The sequence below is a fragment of the Medicago sativa genome, chromosome 7 (assembly GCF_051527215.1).
Source record: "Medicago sativa cultivar Bolivia chromosome 7, Bolivia_mono, whole genome shotgun sequence".
NCBI classification, from domain to species: domain Eukaryota; kingdom Viridiplantae; phylum Streptophyta; class Magnoliopsida; order Fabales; family Fabaceae; genus Medicago; species Medicago sativa.
This window is the reverse complement of record NC_140755.1, coordinates 85,608,251-85,619,043: the sequence shown is the minus strand read 5'-3', so window position 1 is coordinate 85,619,043 and position 10,793 is coordinate 85,608,251. Positions and strand designations below refer to the sequence as shown.

At 30.9% G+C, this 10,793-nt stretch overlaps 1 pseudogene; it reads right to left on the bottom strand.

Annotated features, from left to right (window-relative positions):
* Positions 1 to 4,563: 4,563 nt before the first annotated feature.
* On the bottom strand, positions 4,564 to 5,436 carry LOC146909586 (zinc finger BED domain-containing protein RICESLEEPER 1-like; annotated as a pseudogene).
* Positions 5,437 to 10,793: the final 5,357 nt, after the last annotated feature.

Sequence of the window (10,793 nt, the reverse complement as noted above, 5' to 3'; positions counted from 1 at the left end):
ACAACGGTACCGAGTGGTGTAAAATAACTTAAATGTTACACCGAGTGTAATTTGATATAAAATTCACATGATTAAATATATTTCTAGTCTTTACAAAATTACGAGCTTTTAAGTTTAGTACCCAAAAAAAGTATTCACTCTTAATATCTATTTACATTTTATAGGGACTAAAAGTATAAGTATGGAGGACTAAAAATTTCAATTAAATGTCATTAAGACTAAACTTAAAAGCTCCCGATTTTTGCTGAAAAATACATTTAGCCTATATATATATATATATATATATATATATATATATATATATATATATATATATATATATATATATGTTTTGCTAACTTAGACCAACAAAAAATATGAAGGTCCAAGTTAGCAAAAGTGTACATTTTCATATGGACAAAAAAACCAATATCCACTAGTGTAAACCAATTTTTGTTAGGGATGGTTTAGTAAATATCCCTCAAACTATTTATTATAAAATAAAAGTGGGTCTAAGTTAGCAAATTGGCGCAAGTTAACAAATATGTTTTAATGAATATTACTAAAGTAACCCCCAAGCTATTAGTTTTTAGATGAATGTTATTTGAACAATCTTGTGTTCGGACAATGATAAGTGCTAAAAAGTGTTAATTTCATGTTATATTTTAAGCACTTTTTGTTACTTGTTTTGCAAGTTATTGACGGAAAAGCCGAGAAATAAGTGTTAAATGCCTTATTACGCTTTATATATCTTACTCTATCCTTTTATGCATGAATTTACCCCAAGACACCGAGCAAAGACCAAAAATCATGAAAAAGTGCAAATGGCGAAGCCGATCCAGGAGGAAGTGTGTGCTTGCAACTGCGAGTAAGGGCGGTTTGACCGGATACGCCAATAGCGTATCTCTCTGGAGACCTTTGTATTTTCTCAACTTGCAATTGCGAGTGGAGTAGCTCGCAGCTGCAGGGCAGCAGACCTCTATAAATAGCCCACTTATTATTCTTGGAGATATTATCATAGGATCTTAGGAAATATCTTAGATATTCCTTTTCTCTTAGTTTTTCTTAGCTTTTCATTGTAATTCATAGAGAGAAATAGGGTAGATCATATAGAGTGAGAGTGATTTTGGAAGTTGGATTCTTATTCCTTTGTTGAGACATCACAAGGTGTAATGGATCTTTCCTTTTCAATCCATCCTTGCAAGGCTTCCATGATGATGTGTAGCTAAATATCCTTTGTTGGGATGAGAGGTACTTGATACTTGTAAACATGTAATCTTTTGATCTTGCAAGTTATGGTTTTAGCAATTTATATTTAATATTGATGTTATTCTTGTGTTAATGCTTTCAATGAGATTCAAGATGCTTTGGACACGAACTCTTGAATCTAGAGCTAGAGTAGCAATCTATCTTAGGTTATATCATTCTTGACAAGTTTGTTAATCTTTGATAATCACCATAATCAAGAGTTTAATGCTTTCGGATACTTAATCGAGTGGACACGGTCGATTAAGTTATCCGATCAACTTTGTTATCGTTTAAGGGATTTGGACACGAATGTTTAAACGATACCTTAGAGTTAATTATATCGCTTTGGACACGAAGGATAGTGTAGAATTGATTGTGATAATTTTGGTTATAAAGCTAGAATTCGTATGGATCATTAGGTTATGTGTGACGCTTGGTTAAGGAACTCTATTCCTAACAAGTTTCAATCCTTATTTATCTCAACTTTTACTTTTGCAATTTAGTTTAGCTAGTTACATTTCAAACAAACAAGTACTCTTAATACTTGGAATGATAATTGATGTTAAACTGTCCTTGATAAAGCACTATTCCCCGTGGAGACTATACACAAATACTTATCTTGTTTGATGCAAAACTACTTCATCGGACAACTTGATAAACAACCAAAATATACAAAGAAATTTAGGTTGTGGTGCAGAAATCAAAGTAACAGAGAGAGAAAGTTGAATACCAAAAAAAAAAACAGAGAGAAAGTAAAAACACAATGTAAGTATGAGAGAGAAAGTTGTCATAAAAGTTGTCAAAAATGGTTGTTCAAATATCATTTCTCTAGTTTTAAATAATATGGACGAAAGATGTTTTTGTCCAAATGAAAAGGTACACTTTTTCTAACCCGAACCTTTGTTTTTTGTTGGTCTAAGTTAGCAAACTCATATATATATATATATATATATATATATATATATATATATATATATATATATATGGGGGCCGTTAACTTGCACCCACCTAAAAACACTAAGGTGCAAGTTAACAAGCTGCACCTACTAGTTATTTACCAAAACACCCATATCTTTCTATTATAAACAAACTAGACCTTGCACCCGTGCCGCCGCACGAGTCATATTGATGGCAAACAAAATATTCAATTATACCGTTAATTCATAATCTATTTGTGCAAATACAATGTTAAAAATAATAATACAACTTAAAAAAAGGGAACAAATCATACCGGTACATTACGAAAAATTTCCTTGTAAACAACAATGTATTTAGGATGATTTGAATGATTCAAAAATTTGCCGCAATCTAAAATATGAGAACCATCTCCACCATATACTAACGAGATACAGGTGTTTCATTTGTTGAAACCGACATTAAATATATTGTCGGTTGGTTAGTGATGACAGATGGATACGGCGTGATAACTTATTGTTTGGTTACCGCACCGATGGTGTGGATAATGAATGGTGATAGTGAACACAAAGGTAAAGTAACGTTTTTGGAAAATGAAAAAAAATTAAAGTGGGGGACACAAAGGTAATTGTGAGATTTGAATTAGGTTTAGGGTTTTCATATCGGTGAGTACAAATAAATAAATTGTGATTCACTACATATCGCTTATTATGCTTGAAGTGGTGACAATTTTCAAGAATTCATCGTATGAGTGAATTATAAAGGGGGAGTCGGTTATGTAAAACCACCCACTACACATTAGTTATGCTTGGAGCGTTACCTATTTTTAATGATTTATGAGATTATGGAAAACAGAACATGAAGTGGCAACAACAAAGACATCTATTTATAAGAAGAGAGTGAGAATTTGAAAATTATCATGAAAAACCACCCACGATGCTTGGAGTCGTGGCTATTCTCAAGGATTTATCTAAACCCACTACACACGTCACCATAGTTGGAGTGGCTATTTTCAAGGGTTTTCAAGCAACAACATTGTACGTGTTCGGGGTCAAGACTATATTTTCAAGGATTTATGAAAGGCCACTACACATCGGTCATCATGCTTGGCGTGACTATTTTCTAGGAACAACATTTGCACGTGTGTTCATTTGAAAAAAACTACCTAAGCAAGTGTTTAAGTATATAATAACAAAAATACGTTGAGGTGGCAATTTTCCCTATTTTTTAGGACTAAATCACTATTAGAAATTATAACCATTGCCAATCCTAACCTATATATCGAAAACGTGAAGATCGTATATTTGAAAATTCAAGGATTGAGAAACAATCTTAATTGAATTGAAAAATCATAAAATCCACAAATTTTGAAGCCCTAATCACTATCCAGAAAATCAAAATGAATAAAATAATAAAATAGCATTGATATCAAAATTGGTTTAGTGATCATACCATTAATAAGTTATCATGGACAAAATATGCATCGAATCATATTTTTGCGGAGAAATCGAAGGAAAAGGGGGAAGAAAGGGATGGAAATGGCTGATTTACGGGTTGAGATCGCATGAATAAGGGGAGAACATGACTTCGTAACCGTATAACGTTAAAGTCGGGAAGGAGAGGAAAAGAGATTAATTGCCTTTTAAAATGTACGTTTGGTATAGGATATGCATTAGTGGAAGCGATATTATAACACCGAAACAACTACCGGTCAAGTGGTCAAAGTGCTTGGATGGAGGCAATGGGTTGCGTGTTCAACTCCCTGCAGAGACATTTTTCGAAAGCAGAAAGATTTTTTAAAACTCTCAAAAAAGGCAGGATTAGGGTTAATAGAAAGATTTTTTAAACCTCTCAAAAAAGGCAGGATTAGGGTTAATTAAAGTGGGGGACACAAAGGTAATTGTGAGATTTGAATTAGGTTTAGGGTTTTCATATTAGGCATGCATTGTGAACCTTCGTATTATATATTAAAATATTATTTATGCTATTTACAAAAATGTCATTTTAATTAAAATAAAGTTTAATAGAGACAATAATTAAAATAAAGTTTAATAGAGATAAAAGGGTGTTTTAGTAAAGTATAAGTAGGTGCAGCTTGTTAACTTGCACCTTAGTATTTTTAGGTGGGTGCAAGTTAACGAGGCCCATATACATATATATATATATATATATATATATATATATATATATATATATATATATATATATGATAGGTCTTCACAATTGAACAACTACCATAACTTTTACATACAATAGAGACAAATTATTTGATGTAAAACCGATAAACAATAAAATATTGAAGAAATGTCAATAGAGCAAAGCCAACATTTGCCTAAATTTTCCCTAAATCTAAATCAAAGTCTTTTCCAAATAAATTTCAAATCAAACACGGGACAACCGAACAAGAATAACATAATATGGCTAGACTAGAATAATGAGTTCAAGATTACCATTGGGATTTTCTAAAAAACCATGCATCCAACTATGAGCATAAATCGAATCTAGACGTGTTCGAAAGTGTATAACTTCGTATTTAGTGAAAATACGTCATTCGATACCGAAAGAAGATTTTGAAGCCACAATGATGATTGGAATGCTAAGCATGTCACGTGCCATTATGGAGAGTGTTAGATACTTTTTCGCATTAAGCTTCCAATAAAGAAGTACCTTAAAATCTTTAGAGTTTTCTTCCTCGAGTTGCACAGGTTATTTCTCAAAATATACATCCAATTTGCTCTTGTCAGGGAGAGATTGACTACTCGAGCTCCATGTTTTAAAATTTTGCAATTCCTAACCTATCAATCAATATCATTAAATATAAAAAAAAAGAGTTAGGATAAAGTAAATTTAATAACAACATTAACATAAAAAACTTACAAAAGAAATTTTTGATTTCTTAGCCTTTTTCTCCTCTCTGGACAACTTAGACAACAAGTTGGACTCATAAAATGAATGGGAAAGGGAAGTACTTTGATTATAGTTATAGCTCACATATTCTTCAGAAAGCTATTTAAATTTATCCATCATTCTTGAGTTTCTCTTTAGAGGTTGAAGCATCAAGTCTTGTGTAACAATATTTACATTAAAAACTTATTCTTCAAGTGTGATTCTATAATAGCTCTAAACGATAGTACTACACTATAACCTGTCCAGTATTTTTCAAATTTCACCATCATATCCAAGGTCATTTTTTCAATCACTTCATCCACACTATTTTAGTTTTTTTCTTTCTAAAATACATTGAACTTTCCATAGTTGCATGAAATACAAGTTTGCAGTCGGATAAGATGAACCTGAGATAAATATGGTGTAATATATTTGACTTTATGTAATACACAATTATATATTTCGTGTGATTGTGTATGAAACTTGTATATAATTTAATAATAATATGAGTTGAATATATACAATTAAAAAAATTATATTTTTGTAATATATTGCACTATAACATTTAACAAGATATGCAGTTACTTATATATGTCTGGTTGTAAAACACTATATTATATTTTATATATGCAATAAATATAAACAATAAAATATTATATATATATATATATATATATATATATATAATTTTATTATTGTTCATTGTGATGTTTAATTTTTTGAGGAACATTGTGACATTTATTTTTCTTTTGAATAAAAATAAACAATATTCATTCAAATCGATAGAGAAGTTCGATACAAAAATAATTCAATGTTGTTAAAAAATACATAAGCCTACAAATATAATTATATTCAAATGTCCGAAATACAAATGCCTCAAGATCTATAACATTGACGACACCAAAATTATTGATAGGATAAGCACTAGATTGAAACTATATTATCAACCTAAATCAAATGAATACCACACCAAGAGAAGAAAACAAAACAAATAATGCTCCACTAAGACGGTGAAATCACACACACACACAAAAAAACAAAACAAAAAAGAAAATCTAAATAGATTAGAAATTACTTATTTACTTAAAGAAATAAACGATTTGGACAAATTATTTTGGGTCAAATTGATCATATACCACCCATTTGCAATAAATCAAGAAGAAGAAGAAGAAATGGTTTGCAAAAGAGTTAGCGGTGACGTATCTCTTTTCTTGACATTTAATGTAGTAAACATTTACTTGTATAAAACAAATATATAATATAATACTATAAAAAGTTTTCATATGATATTGAAAATATAAAATAAATTATATACAATATTTATGTGTTTAATTCTATGTATGACCACTGTAGATTTTTCATCTTATATATAGAACGAATAAATCTTCGGCAAGCTCAAAGAATCCAACTTACTTTGGGTGCCCACAAGAAAACGTAACAATTGGTTTAGAAATTATAGTGTCGATAAAACAATTTTTTTTAAAAAATAAATCGAATTATTCCTCGATTTTGTAATAATAATCTACATGTATGATTAATTGTTTCTATTTCACTTTTATTATTCATCACCTATACAATGCAACATAAATCCCACGTAGTAAAGAGCTCCACCGCGACGAATATTGTAATATGGCCAATAATGTACTTTAATTAGTAAAAAATTCCCCCTCATTTTTTTTAATGATATTGTATTACATTTTAAAATAATGTTAATTCTTCTTTTCCAATACATTGTCTATATAAACCTATCGATAGACTTGATTGAAGATAAGAATTTTAACATATCTAAGTTTAGAGGTAAATCTTCTTTTCGATTTTATGAGTCTCTTTCCAAGCTTTTGTGCAGGGTTGCAATTTTTTTTCACTATTTCTAATAACTTGCAAGCTATGAAAAATTGGCATGCATTCTATTTTTAAACTACTTGGTACTCTTTTACATGATGGTTTTGTGTTGATCACCTCACCTTGAAAGTATTTTTTTCTTACTAATGATGTTATTATATCACGGAATGAAGTAAATTTCTACTTCAATCCCCAAAATCAGTCTTTTAGATTTATATTAGTTTTATTTCTTCTTTCGTAACCATTTTTTTATTTCTTCTTTAAAATATAGCATCTCTTCTATCATGTAATAAATCATCGCTACCAGTTGTAGCTTTTGAGATACACACAACACTGACGCAGAAAGAAGATATTACAAACACACACTTAATATTGGTCTTCATAGTAACGAAAATTTATGATAAAAATCATCACTAAATTTGACGAGAGAATTATGATAATATTTTATATATTTTCTGTATTTTTTTAGTAGGTGTTCATTACGCACAAATTTTTGTTCTTAAAATCCTTGATCTCTCGTATAGATCACATATTTTGTATTTATCTTTGTGCAGAAACTTCAATTGCACATACAATGGATGCAGGAACCACCAGATATAAACAAATGAAAGAGCCTGATGAGAAGAAAATGCGAATCAAAAAGTGTGAATTACATGACACTCCTTATCTCATCAATGCATTGCTAATAGATGGTGAGACTGCAACGAGACGCTTGGAGCATCAAATGCTTGAATCAATAGGCATTCAAACAGTGCCTGCAAATAGTTCTCAAGAAGCAATCCATATTTTATTGACTGGTGCTAAATTTGACTACATCTTTGTTGATTTTGATTTGTCCATAATCAATGGACCCCAGGTATAAACAATTTCTTTATTTTATATTTATTTTTGTTAATTTCGTTTTTCATATTATGACAAAATGAGTTGATAGCTACATGGACATCAACTAAAAAAAGTTAACGTCATATTTACGGTGGATCTTGGGGTTGAACAAATCAAAGAAAGCCCCAACTCAAAGTTCGCTTAAAAAAAACTACATATATATTAACCATTAGAAACATCCTCGTATTGACGGTGGGTTTTGAACTCATATCCTATCTAGATCCAAACTTAATGCTTATCAACTAAGCTGATTTTCGATTGGCAATATTCACCTACAATCATACATGAGCGAAATAGATCCTTTGTCGTCGACTTTATGAAGAAACCGAATCTAGACAATCAGATTATGAGAGATAAAGCTTTCTCTCTTTTAATCTAAGTCTGGACACAAGTTGTCAATTTTTTATTTGAATATATGTGAACAATTAATAATAATAATAATTTAATAATCCCCATGGGTTGATCTGATGGTGTAGACTTGGGACCTAGGTATTTACTCCTCTCTAGGTCTTTGGTTAAAATCATTTAGGTGCCTACAATTCATGTGGTGGACATGTTCATACAAGGCTTTTTTTGTTGCTTCAATTGGAGCTCCGCTAATTGATGATGAGATCGGTCCTTAAGTTAGTTAGATTGTTGGTCGGATTTCAAATTTAAATAAATAAATCTTTTACTCCCTCCGTCCCTTAATGTAACCACCCATTTGATTTTATTTTTGTCCCTAAATGTAACCCCTTTCAAATTACTAGATGCATTTATTACTTTTTTCCTAAACATACCCTTAATTAATACTACTAACTTGTCTTCAAATATGAATAGTCAAATTTAATACACATACAAACAAAGGACAATTTAGTAATATTAATACATAAAACAGACACATTAATTACACTAACAACTTTTCTTAAGAAATGTGAAAAATGCAAAGGGGGGTTACATTAAGGGACGGAGGGAGTAGTTATAAACAACCCATTTCATGTAATGTTCATAACTATTTTGTCATTGTTACACACACAAAAAACTACCACTAAAATAAATTGTGGTTGTATTTTATGTAGTTGGTGAGACAGATGCGTGCAATGGGGATACAGAGCAAGATGGTCGGTATGCTAACAAACTTCAATGATCACAATGTGAAAAGAGTGTGTGCAATTAAAAAAAAAAAAAGTGAAAAGAGTGTGTTATAAGGAGAGCTGAGATAAATTAATTTTGATCGTTGAGTTCAAATCAATGCCTCAAATTATATGTTGTTTAAAAATTAAGTGTTATACCTTTTCAGATATTTTTTAAAGTTGTACCTTCCATTTCTCTCACACTCAAGCTTAAATGGTTTTCTTCTTCAAATTTGAGACTTCTTCGATAGTCCCACTAATTTCTTACTCATGTGCACTATGTTTCTTCTTCTTCTTCTTCTTATGGAAGAAGAGAAATTAACCTTGATAACTTTGTCAAAGACTAATGTTGGCGTGCAATTGAAAATTAAGAATAACAAGCGGCATTTTATAAACAACAAATTTTCTTCTTCTTCCGCAATTCAAATATTCTAAATTTAAAAAAAAAACCCTTCAATTTTTCATAAATTATCTTTCGCATTATTTCCTCATTTTTTTTCCAGCATGAGTGGATCCTGATCCCATAATTGAGTGTTCGATCGAAAAGAAAATTAAATTTGACCGGTGATTGTTTCAGCTTATGATTCAAACTCAAACTCGTCAAACAATTCGAACTTAACCGAAATTCATTAACCACTTAGTTTGATATCTTCGTTTGAGTGTTTTTAATGAATATCATATGTCTTCCAATGATTATTTTTTTTTATAAAGTAAGAGCAAAATGACACCAAAAAGAGGCTTGCAACTAAGCCGGGTACCCTATTATAATATCTCGGTCAAATGCTCATAAATATCATTAAAAAAAAAAGGGAAAAAAATATAAAAGCTGGGGGACATAAACCTAACCCGGACTCCAAACGGGTGATACAAAAATTAAAACTACACACAAATGTATCAACCTCTAATTAATCGTAAAGATATCTAATTATTCCTAAAACTAACTAAAGGTCCTCGATTTGGTGATCGAGCAATTTGTCAACACGGAGGCGGTTCATGTACCATCAACTCCCCGCAACAATGGCAGCAAGTTTAACGACCCTTTCGAGTCTCACAATCCAAGTCAAACAAAGTGAATGGCGAATATTAAATTGGCGTAAACGAATCTTTCGAGCCTCACAGTCCAAATCAAACAAAGTGAATGACAAATATTAAATTGGCGTATGAATCGTCTCGCCAACATATAAACAATTCAACGTCCATCAACTCCCCGCACGACAACAAGCATTAACGACTCTTTCGAGTCCACATCGTCCCATGTCAAACAAAAGGATGACCGGGATACAAAACCACAAAGTACACATGATCAAAATTCTATCGAAATTGAACCTTATCTTCCGACGTGTGACCCATCTTCTCTTGCACGACCGACGCAATCCCGAAACTTTGAAATCCTTATGATAGATAAAAGTTATCGTCTTCATGAGTTTAACTCAATTAATATGGACAATATGCATAATATATGTAAGATCATAGATCAGCCACCCAAAAAAAGAGAGATAAAAAAGTCATCACTATAAGCGACAAGTCATAGATATAGTTATACACACTCCCGTCACTATTATAAGCAAAAATCTATTTTTAGGTTCATTCAATAAATGATGTATGTGGTCTATTAAATAGACCACATACATCATTTATTGAATGAACCTAAAAAGTGAAATTTTGCTTATAATAGTGACCGGAGGATGTACGTGTGAGTGTGGAAAAGAAAATATTTTCTTCTTTCCTCATGAGTCATGACTTTGTACAAGCTTCAATTAGAAGTTGATGAGAACTATCATCATTGTGTGGCACCCGAGAAATTCAACTAATTTTGTAAAATTTCCCAATTAATTTTTGACAAAAAGGTTAAAATGTAGGTGTAGATAGTTTTTTTGACTTTCTTTTCAAAAAGAAATTCAACTTTGATTAATTAATGACATGGAATGA